Raw genomic sequence first — 11606 nt, forward strand, 5'->3', positions numbered from 1 at the left:
GAGCTTGTACAATAGCCTTGCGTAAGCTTGTTGATTGGAATGAAATTCAGGCTTGCTCACAAAAATTTGATGAACCTGTTTGTGACTATTGTAATCAACATTTGTTTGTTTTCAAAGAATATTCTGGTCTTCCTTTAGATGTTGAGAACACTCGGGTCACCTTAATGCCATGTTTATTAAGGGGCTGAACTGGGATCTTTCTCTTTTAGTTAAAACAACCAGGATGCAATGGGAGACTATGTCCCCTCCAGATATAATCAGTTTGACAAACCAGCTTTCACACCCCAGATGAGACACCTAGAAGAAACACTTCTAAAATTCTTAATTTTCAACTCTCACCAGTGGAGGCCCCCGGACAAAACCAAAGGCCTCATGGTCTGTGCTGTTACTGCAGAGACCCAGGACATGGGGGAAAAGATTGTTACAAAGTGAAGTGTTCCAGATGCCTTCAGCCCCCTAGTCAGCTTCTCCAATGTCCTAATTCCCAAGGATAGGGCTCTGCCCAATCCTCCTTCTTAACTGTCTCAGAGAAACAATGCTCCAGATTGGCAATAAATCTCTCTGTTGTTATTTTAATTTTTTAAGGTTATTTATTTTGAGAGAGAGAGGCAGAGAGGGCAGAGAGAGAGGATCCCAAGCATGCTCCACACTGTCAGCACAGAGCCCGATGCAGGGCTCGATCTCATGAACCATAAGGTCATGACCTGAGCCAAAACCAAGAGTTGGACGCTTAACCGACTGGGCCACCCAAGTGCTCCTCTCTGTCATTGTTGACCCTGGAGCTACACTCTTGGTACTCAACCCCACTGCTGTAAAGCAGCCTCTTCCTCAGAGTACTAAAGCAGCTCAAATACTAGGGGGCTCTAATAAATCTCTAAAGGTTCCTGTCTCAAAACCTATCCCCTTTTGCTAAGGTGCTTTGAGAGATACCCACTCTTTTCTTCTTAGTTCCTCTGCTCGTAATCATTTTGGGGGCTGAGATTTCTTTTTTAGGGAATGGAGGGGACAAGATTTATTAGGAAATATCAAAGGGGAGAACTAGTTCTAGAATTTGACAATGGTAATAAAAAAAGCCAACCAGGTCAATTAAATGACACTTTGACATCCTTCATTTTCTCTATCTTGGATGGCATGATAGCAGAGTCTGGGGACACTGAAAATGTGTCCCTATTGAATCACTTACCATCCCCTTTAAGGGCAAAATCTCCACAGTGAACTTCTTTCAACATTCAAATAGATTCCTGAAACCTCTCCCCCAAATTGGCCAATACCCTATAAATAAAGAACCCTTCAAGGCATCAAGCCCATAACAGAAGATTGTAAGGCTCAGGACCTCATTATCCCCTGTTCTAGTCCCTGAAATACACTTATTTTACCTGTGAGGAAGCCCATTGGTGGAGACAGAGGTTTGTCCAGGGCATCTGAGCAATGAATAACATTGTTATCCCTTAGCACTCTGTCTTCCTAACCCCCCACCTGCTAACTGGCATCTGTTTGCCCTGAAAGCCAATTTTTTCACTGTAATTGATCTGTGCAGTGTGTTTTCAGTAATCCAGTTGATAGAAATAGCCAATATCTTTTTGCTTTCACTTGGGAAGAACGGTAATACACCCAGACAGTGATGCCCCAGGGTTTCACAGAGAATCCTTACTTTTCACAAATCTCAAAAGCTGATTTGGATGACAGAATGTTTTCTGCAGGCTCTACTTTGTTGTAACACACAGATGATTTGCTTCTCTGCTCCCTTTCCCAAACCTCTTCACAGGAAAACAATATCTACCTGTTAAAACTTTTGGCCCTAGAGGGCCATAAAGTCCTCAAAGAAAAATTGCAGTTCACTCCAACTCAGATTTGATACTTAGAGCACCTGATCTTGGAACAAGGACTACATTTGGATCTAGGTAGGCTTTGTGGCAGCCTGAAATCTGAAATTCCCCAAACCTAACACTAAGCGCCAGTTATGAGGTTTTCTTGGACTGCCTGTCTACTGTTGAAATTGGACTCGAAACTTCTCTTTTCTGGCTCAACCTCTAAATGCTTTACTAAGAAATGACAAACCTGGCCTTCTTATTTAGAAAAATTGGGACAACATAGTTTGGGAGACAAAAACCCCCATTCTTGGGCACCCTAATTATTGCCTTCCCTTTTTTTCCTTTTATGTGAGAGGGAAGGGAATACCTTTGGAGTACTTGCCTAAAAACATGGAGACAATCATCAGCCCATAAGGTACCCTAGCCAACAACTGGACCCTGTGGCATGGGGATATCCCCCATTGCCCCAGAGCCATTCCTGCCACTGCCCTTTCGGCTAAGACAACTGAAGAGGTAATTGTGAGGTCCCCTTTAATCATCCCTGTGCCCCATGCAGTAGAAGCCCTCCTAAATTCTTGTCAGTCAATACTCTTCAGCCAGCTGCCTCACTTCCTAGGGGATCCTCTTGCAGCCTGCTCCCCCTAGAACTCCTTCTTGCTGCAGTAACCTTAACCTGGCTATTGTTTCTCCTTCATGGACAAGACCCCTTGTAACAGCTTAACATTGACAGATCACCTTTTGACTCCCCATGACAGTTTGTTAGCAATTCCTTTAAATTTTTTTTACGTTTTTATTTTTTTTTTGAGACAGAGAGAGACAGAGCATGAACAGGGGAGGGTCAGAAAGAGGGAGACACAGAATCCAAAACAGGCTCCAGGCTCTGAGCTGTCAGCACAGAGCCCGATGTGGGGCTCGAACTCACGGACTGTGAGATCATGACCTGAGCCGAAGTCGGACGCCCAACCGACTGAGCCACCCAGGCACCCCTGTTAACAATTCCTTTAACCACTGCATATTTTCCAGGGTTTACCGATGGGTTTCATAGAAGTATGAAAGTATTAATTAATTAATTAATTAATATAAATGAATAAAATAAAGTATGAAAATAGTAAATATTGTGCTGGGTATGCTATTGCAACTCCTTCTGAACTTGACACCACACCTTTACCTTTAGCTACTTCCTCAAGAGGCTGAGATTTACCCCCTTACTCAAGCTTGTATCTTACCAATGGTGAACTGCAAATGTTTATACCCATATTTCGTATGCCTTTTGGGTCACTCATGACTTTGGAATGTTATGGAAACAGCAACGTTATGTAAGGTTTCCTTACCTCTAATGGGGATAAAATCTAAAGTGGCTCCTGTGTCAAAAATTTATTAGATGACATACACATGGCTGGTAGTTCTCGTTATTGTTAACGTACCTGGGCATTCCAGACTGGACTCCCTGGAAGCCAAAGGAAATCACCTTGCTGATATTTCTGGCAAAAATGATGCTGTTAAAAAAACAATGACTAAACCTTTCTCATGGTCCAAAGAGATGTTCTCCCAAATGATCATTTGGAAAAATTGACACCCAACAATTGGCCCCAGAAAAGGAAAAACAATATTGGAAATCTAATAGTTGTTGGTTTGGGGGGCCTGGGTGGCTCAATTGGTTAAGTGTCCAGCTCTTGATTTTGGCTCAGGTCATGCTACCAGGATAGTGGGACTGAGCCCTGCATCAGGCTCCACGCTGAGCATGGAGCTTACTTAAGATTCTCTCTCTCTGGGCCCCTGGGTGGCTCAGTCGGTTAAGTGTCTGACTTTGGCTCAGGTCATGATCTCATGGTTCAGGAGTTTGAGCCCCACATCAGGGGTCTCTGCTAGCAGCATAGAGCCTGCCTCAGATCTTCTGTCTCCCACTCTCTCTGCCCTTCCTGCATGCACATGCACGGTCTCTCTCTCTCAAAAATATATAAACATTAAAAAAAAAAAAAGATTCTCTCCCTTTGCCCCTCTACCCCACTCATGTAGTCTCTCCCTCTCTCTAAAATAATTAATTAATTAATTAATTGTTGTTGGTTTGATAAAAAGAGAGAACTCTGATTTATCAGGATGATAAATAACAATTTGGCCTGTTCAGAAATTCTAGATTTCCCACTACCTACCACTGCACATGCATTAAAACATTGGTGCACTGACAAAATTATGGCATTCGTGAACCAATATTGGTGGGGAAATATTAATAAGGCTGCAAAAAATGTCTACCTCACTTGTCCCAACTGTCCAAAGTACAGTTCAGGGAACCTTGTTTAAATTGTTCCCAGACACTTTAAACTGCCCACTGGATCATTTGAAGTTTGGCAAATAGATTTCATACAGCTTCTCTGGTCTCATGCATATAAATGTGTTTTAGTCATGGTTTGTAGGATTTCTCACTAGGCCAAAGTTTCCCATTGTAGACAGACCATTGCTGCTTCTACAGCTAAAATTCTGTTAGAAAAGATTATCCCTACCTGTGGAACCCCTTTAGAATTTTCATAATAATCAGGGAAACCGTTTTGCTGATTGATTTGCTTCAGCAAGTGTGTTTGGCCAATTATACAACACTTCCATTGTACATATCAACCTCAATCCTCAGGATAGTTGAACACACTAATGGCACTATTAAGACACGACTGGCAAAAGTTGTAGAGACCCTACAAATATATGGCTGAAAGCATTGCCATCAGTCCTTCTACATCTCAGATCTACCCTCTTTGGAATTTGGAGACTCTCACCCTTTGAGAGGGTCACAAGACCTCAAATGCACTTGGCCCCTCCCTCCTTTGACCCACAATTGATAAAGGAGATATATTTCAATATTGTAAAGGTTTAGTTGCTTCTATTAAAAATAACCATGCTTCAGTAGAGCAGTCTTTTCACCGTGTACTCCCAGGAGATTAAGACCTTAAGCATCACGCCTTGCAATCTGGAGATATTGTCTATTGGAAAAGATACCTTCAGAAAGACTCCCTTCAACCTTGCTGGAAAGGTCCTTAAAAGGGGCTGCTAACCAACCCTTGTGCTGCCAAACTCCAGGGAACAGACTCTTGGATTCATGTAACACGTGTAAAGAAAGTACCAAAATCTCACTGGACCTGTACAGCATCTGGTGACCTGGAACTGAAGCAGACGACATCTGACAAGACCACTTTCCCAAGATGTCCAGACAAGACCTGTTAGAAGGCTCAAGATTAACAGAAGATTGTGCTTTTCATCTGGACCCTTGAATAACTCTGGATTCTTACCCAAGTTCATGGTTTCTGAATTTATTAGACTGTACCATGGATAATACATTCAGTTCCATTTTGAGATAACAGTGCTGTTTTAAAATGTCTTTAAGGTTTTGCTGTTTTGCAAAAAGTTCATCAGCTATTGCTTCATGTTTAGACCTGCACTACATTGTCCCCAATGCACTTGGTTAATTCTGTAAGTGTGCTTTTGCAGTATTCATTATTCTGTTTTCATGACTGCTTTAAAGTGGGGAATTCCAGGAGGCATACATGACTCCGGGTTTGCCTCCACAAGGAGAACTTTTCTCCCCTAAGTTAGAATAAGTGCCAAGAAATATTTTCAGTTGGCTGTCTTCATACCTAGGGTTCTGAAACCCTAGGATCATCATGCAATTTGGAATTATCATATTATGTTTCATTTTGTACTTGTTGGCTGTCCAACCTTTATAAAAAGGATGTGTCCAAGAAGGAGATGATCTCCAGTGTTTATGATCTTGATAAATACGGACTATAGCTGGGAAGTGCCTGAGAGTTCTTCTGCTCCACCTCCTTGTTACTTGAACATGACCTCAGTAGATTTCCAATTTGGACAACTTCTCTACATTGTGACACATGACACCCAGGAAAGGTCCTGGCACTGAGGAACAAAAGACCACTGAAAACCTGACTCTCAGGGCACCGGGGTGGCTCAGTCAGTTGAACATCTGACTTCAGCTCAGGTCACTATCTCAGGGCTCTTGGGTTCGAGCCCCATGTTGGGCTTTGCTCTGATGGCATGTAGACTGCTTCAGATTCTCTGTCTCCATCTCTCTCTGCCCCTTCCCTGCTCATGCTCTCTCTATCAAAAATAAACATTTTTTAAAAATTAAAAGAAGACACGGCTCTTGATCAGCAATGCTTTCAGAGAAAGATCTTCATCAAAAGATGAAATGTGAAAATTAATAAAGGGCAAACCTCACTGAGTTGGAGTCGGGAAGCCAGAAGAGGGAAACTCTCATGCCATACCAAGACTCAAAAGTTATCTATTACTTTTGAGTAATTCTTCTACAAAAGAAGAATCCTCAATAGGAAAGAATCAATTACAGGCTCACAGGAAAAGAGGAACATTGCATCTCCTACAAAAAATTGACTACCCCAGCAACTCAGGCAGTGAGAAATGGCCATCACCCAGAACTCTTGCCCTTCTCCAATGGACTTTCATTTGTCTTTTTTTAATAGAAGTTTTATTTCTTTAAAAGTTTATTTATTTTGAGAGAGAGAGACTGGGGAGGGTCAGAGAGATAAGGACAGAGAGAGAGAATCCCAAGCAGGCTCTGCACCATCAGCACAGAGCCCAACACGGGGCTCGAACTCATGAACCGTGAGATCATGACCTGAGCCAAAGTCAAGAGTCAGACACTCAACTGACAGAGCCACCAGGTGCCCCTCCAATGGACTTTCATTTAAAATAGTCCCTCCCAACTTCCTCTCTTTCTTTTCAATAATATAATGTTCCTCTGCTTTGTTTGCTGGACCAGCCAATGATGTTTGCTGTAGCTTACTTGTCACAGATTGCAATTCCCTGCTATGAGTAATCCTATCTTTTGCTGGTAAAATAACGGTGGCTGCCTATTTTTAAGGTCAACAAATTAAAGTAGTAAAAACAGGTTTTATTCAGGAACTATTGGAATAGGAGGAAAGAGACCTCAGTATAGAACCAGGCTCATTTCAAATACAGCATGGGCAAGTGGGGATTTGTTGCCAAGGCAAAGGGCAAGGGGCAGTGGATAGAAGATTACTAAGAGGGGACACCATGGTAAGGGGGATTCTGGCTAACCCGACCTAACAGGATTCTTTATTGAAGACAGGCCAGGGTGATCAGACCTTACCCGGGGGATGGCAGAGGAAGAGGAACCCAATCAGAATTGAGGGTGGGGGGATTCTGGTTAGACGGACTTCAGAGAGTTCTTGCTAAAATCAGATAATAGAAGGAAGTGCACAGATGAGCCTAGGAGAAGGTTCAGGAGCCTGACTGCAGTTCCATCCAGCAAAGAGTCTTTGTCAAGATTCACACACCCATTTGATATCCTGTAACTTAGATACTGAAATAGAAGTTACCCACTATTAATACATCTAGTGTTAGATTGTATGGAAATGGGGGGGGGGCTGTTATTATAAATGCATGTAGATGTAGGGGTGCCTGGCTGGCTCATTTGGTGGAGCATGTGACTCCCGATCTCAGGGTTGTGGGTTTAAGCCCCATATTGGGTGTAGAGAGAAATTAAAAATAAAATTCTAGGGGTATCTGGGTGGCTCAGTTGGTTAAGTGTCTTGATTTCGGCTCAGGTCATGATCTCACAGTTGGGAGATTGAGCCCTGAGTCGGGCTCTGCACTGAACGAGGAGTCTGTTTAAGATTATCTCTCTCCCTCTCCTTCATCCCCTTCCCCACTTGCACCCGTGTTGGGTTCTGTGCTAACAGTGTGAAGCCGGCTTGGGATTCTTTCACTCCCTCTCTCTCTGCCCCTCCCTTGCTCGTGCTCTCTTAATTTCAAATTAAATATTAAAAAAATTGTTTTTAATCTTAAAATAGATATTCATGTAGAAACAAGAAAGACATGGCAGTAAGTACTAACCTACTTACTTGGTTAGAGCTGGTGTTTATTGTTCCCACTGCCCATTCTGTATTCCCTTTGCCCTCAGCAAGCACCTCTGCTGGTCAGGGTTACTTGTCCAGTGGGGTAACCCAAATCTCCATTCTTGAGGGTCTAGGACATGAGCACTCCTGCTTGAAGGAGTCGGGAGTAGTTGGCATTAACTGTCATCATGGGATGAAGGTACCCTGAGGTCCTCAGAGTTCCAGACACATTCCTTCCAGCTCCCAATACCTGACAGTCAGACCAATCACCCGTGCCCAATTGTTCACTGATAGGAGATGCCCACAGTGGCCAAGGGGGTGGCCTCTTGTGTGCCTGGAAGAAGTCTGCTTCTCTTGGGAATGAAAACTTCTCAACTAGTAGAGCCCAAAGTTGGGAGGACATTCTTGCTGGTGGTGTCCCAGGCTGGTGAACCTTGGTGAGGGGGGGTAAGCGGCACCTCAAAGTGGTTTTCTGGTTACATGTTTCTGGTTACTAGCATCACTGTGTTGTATTCCAAGAACATAATTTGTACTTCAGCCCTTTGACATCTGCTGATTCTGTTCTTTATAGCCCAGCATGTATGCACTTTTTGTTCTGTGTGCCTTGGAAAGAATGTGTGTTCTGCACTCAGCATGTGCTGCTCCATGGATGACTAGGAGGTTAACTGTCTTGTTCAAGTCTTCTCTAGCCTTTTCCATTCACAGCACACTTGTTCTGTTAGTTCCTGGCAGGGATGTGTAAAAATCTGGTAGCACCCATGCATCCGGTAGGAGTCCCCAAGCTTGGTTTCCTGTGGAGGTGGAGGTTGGATGCCCAGCAGCTACCTCCCCTCTGGCTTCAGACCCGCAGAATGGCTGAAGCAAAGGTGAGAAGGAGATGCTGGATCTGCTCCTGTGGCGAGGCCAGAGGGGAGGCAGCTGCTGGGCATCCCATAGGCTGGTGTGCACTCCACAGGTAGGTGGGGTCCTGTTTCTCTGATCTCTGCCAGGCAGACTCCCAGCACCCCCTGGTGACCTCTTGCTTCATGTCAGATACTTAGCCCTGGAATGCACTGAGGTCTCAGACAAGGAGAACCCACTGCTGCCCTGGACAGTTCTCTGTCTCTATGGATTGGCTGGTCTCTTTGTCTCCCTCCCTGTCACTCTCCTGCTGCAGGTACTATGGGGAAACAGGCTCCTGCCAGCATTCTCCCCTTCAGTGCCTGAGAACACAAGATGCCAAGGACTTCTGTTGTCATCTTGAAACTGATTCCAGGCTCTCCCTGCTTCACTCTTCTATGAACTAGCCTTCCCTTGAAATTCCGGCTGGGCCCTGGCTCCATCATAGTGGGAAGAAACCAAGGACCAGGTGAGATTCAGTCACTGTGAGAGTCTGAGATTTGGCTGTCCTGGTCAGGGGCTAGGCTGTGGAGGGTGAGGGCTCAGTCAAAACCATAGTTAGGGTGCTTGCAAAGTCATTTTTAGGAGGACTGTAAATATGCCAGGTGTTGAGATGATGTGAAAGTGTCATAGTATGACATAAAGGAGAATAGTCACCCTATCTTGGACCCACTCTATCTTCTCATTCTCCACTAGCCAGAGTGCTGGCCCTGACCCTAAACTTGGTCTTCCTCCCTGGTCCAGCTGCACCTGACACCTAGAATACAGCACAGGGCTGGGGAAGGTTGTGTGGGGGAGGGGAGCCTGGCCTTCTCAGAATAGCTAATCCTGGAGAAGGATGCCCCATCTTCAGCCCATGCTCTTTCCATGGGAGGGAGATGGGTGTACCCTTAGGGACCCTTCCTGCCAGAGGAAGGCATGTTCCAGAACATAGGGGTTCAGTGTGGCTGGAGCATGGAGGGCCTGGGTGAGAAGGAGGGTGTCACATCAGGAAGGGCCTACAGGCTGGCCTCAAAACTTAGGTTGACAGAAACCAACAGGGGTGCTTGAGGAAGGTAGTGACCCCATCAGAGAGTAGAATGCTTACTCTGACTGCCAAGGGGAGAAAACCAGGAGGGGAAGTCTGGCCAGTGGTAGGAGGCCAGGGAGGGGGTGGTGCAGCAGGCCAGCAGTGGATGGCAGCAGCCCAAGGTGGGAGCAAATGACAGGAAGAGGTGGCATCAAGAGATATTAAGGGCAAGACTTGGGGGCGGGGGGGTGGTGGAAATCAGTGAATGAGAAGGCACAGCAGGAAGTGGTTTCTAGCTCTTGGCTTGAAATCAGAGTCTGGAGAAAAGAACAGGTGATAGAGGGTGGAAAAGCATTCTTGACATGCAGAACAGGCAGGAGTAAGTCTCTTGTGCACACAGCACTTGCTCCACAGCGCAGTGTGGGACCCGGTGGCAGGCTCCTCCCCTCCAGAGCTGTCAGATAGAAAGGAAGATGGGCAGAGAGGCCCCTGTTGGAGACCTCCAGGATGGGCTATCAGAAAGGAAAGACCTTGGGCTTTATTTATAAGACCAGATAAAACCTCACTAGCCTCCAAGAAGGCAACTAACTCTACCCCCTTTTCACTCCCACCATGAACCCAGGACAGCTCTTCACTTTTGGGGGTGCCTGTGGTCCTGGGAGACCTATCCAGAACCACACAAGGTGCCACTTCCTTTTCTTGAAGATGAGGCAACATGAAGGCTACATAAGGAGCACATTGTTACTTGGCTGCTTGTGACTCCTTCTCTCATTTCTGGTGTGGACCTGGAAGACCTAAGTGAGGTGCAGGGAGCAGAAAGAGTAGTGCATCCAGTTACCTCTGGGGAGGAGAAGAGTTAGCCTGGCTAAGGGTGGTGGCAAAAGGAAGACACTTCACTTGGGGAGCTCTCGTAAGAGCCTTTCACAGGTTTGCAGGTTGTCACCAGGTGCTCTGGACCTCAGAGGGAGGACACCCCCCAGGGGGGAGGCCACAGACACTGGAGGTCTTCAGCATGTGCCCCCCACCAGCATTCAGAGGACTGTGCAATTGTATGGCCTGTACTGCAGGAGGGATGGTCCATGTCCTGACACCCCAATTCCACACTCACCAGGCAACCTTCTGATGCAGTTTCCTGGGCTATTAGATACTGAAGATGGGGTTCTCCATCCGAAAAGGGCTTCTCTTTTCCTACCCCCAGTAAATCTGTGCATCAACATTCTGGCAAATATATATATCCGCCTTGTGTAATGTTGGCAAATGTCAACTTGCCCCTCAAGGGCTGAGCAACTCAGCAACTTGCCCCTCAAAGGCTGAGCAACTCAGCACACTGAGAGTATATGGTTTTCACTTCGGCTGGTAGTGACTAAACCACTCTTCACCTTGGAGAAGTCCTGGCAACAAGTAACCAAGGCTCCAGCATAACATCCGGAATTGTTCTTCCCTATGGCTGCCAGGTAGATGTGACACTAATTCGCCACACCTTTGGTAAGTCATTGGCCTCAGTTTCCCTACCTGCCAAGAGGAGTGGCCAGAGTGACCATATTCTTGATCCTTTGCAATTATGACAGTGCTTTTCTCCCACCATGGAGAGGGGGAAAGGGAAGGTTGACAGGGAACCCACCTGGGACAGACGGGTGATGGGGATGGAGGTTATGAGATCAAATTACCATACAGGTTCACTCAGGGAGCATGGGACGGATCTGTGATGTCTAATTCTCGCTATATCTGGCAATATTTTCTAAAAAGCAAAGCACCTAGGTTATGTTGAAAGAACTCTGGTAGTAAGAACAGAAAATTAAAGAAATCTTTCAAAACACTAATAGTATAAGAATCTTCTACGCCTCCAGTTTGCCATGAAGGTTTGTATTTCTTACTCCTCTGAGCTCCACAAGGCTGTGAGGTGGCCTCATTCCTCCGTGTTACAGCCAAAAACACTGAAGCCACAGGTAGTTAGAGTGGGTTCAGGACAGAGCCTGGCACTGACGAAGACAGGGAGGAGCAGGTGTGCCCAATGGTGGAGCCTCTAGCCTACCC

This window comes from Panthera onca, chromosome D3 (genome assembly GCF_046562875.1).
Source record: "Panthera onca isolate mPanOnc1 chromosome D3, mPanOnc1 haplotype 2, whole genome shotgun sequence".
Taxonomy (NCBI): domain Eukaryota; kingdom Metazoa; phylum Chordata; class Mammalia; order Carnivora; family Felidae; genus Panthera; species Panthera onca.